Here is a 450-nt window from a genome sequence, read left to right on the forward strand (position 1 = left end):
TCGTGGGATATACTCAGAACAGCAAGAGAACTGGGGCTTTAACTGGGTTTGTTGGAAGGGCTGATGACGCAGTGAGAGTGAACCGCGTGTCGCAGGAGTGAGCAGATGATCCTGTCATCGTGGACGACATTGGGAGGTGGCACTCACTGGGGGAGGGGGAGGGGAAATGCGGAAAGGCAGGCGGTGTGGGGACACCTGTGATGCTGGCTTTGAATTCGTGCCATCACCACAGACCCACGATTGCAAAGATGAAGTATTTAATTAAGATGTAGCAATCCTTCTTTCTCTAGGGCAGTGGTTGGCAAACTGCGGCTCGGCAAACTGCGGCTCGTGAGCCACATGCGGCTCTTTGGCCCCTTGAGTGTGGCTCTTCCACAAAATACTGGCTTCTGCGCAAGGGCCATGAAGTTTCAATCGCACTGTACGTGCCCGCCCGCACGTGGTATTTTG

This window comes from Myotis lucifugus, unplaced genomic scaffold (genome assembly GCF_000147115.1).
Source record: "Myotis lucifugus unplaced genomic scaffold, Myoluc2.0 scaffold_255, whole genome shotgun sequence".
Classification (NCBI taxonomy): Eukaryota; Metazoa; Chordata; class Mammalia; order Chiroptera; family Vespertilionidae; genus Myotis; species Myotis lucifugus.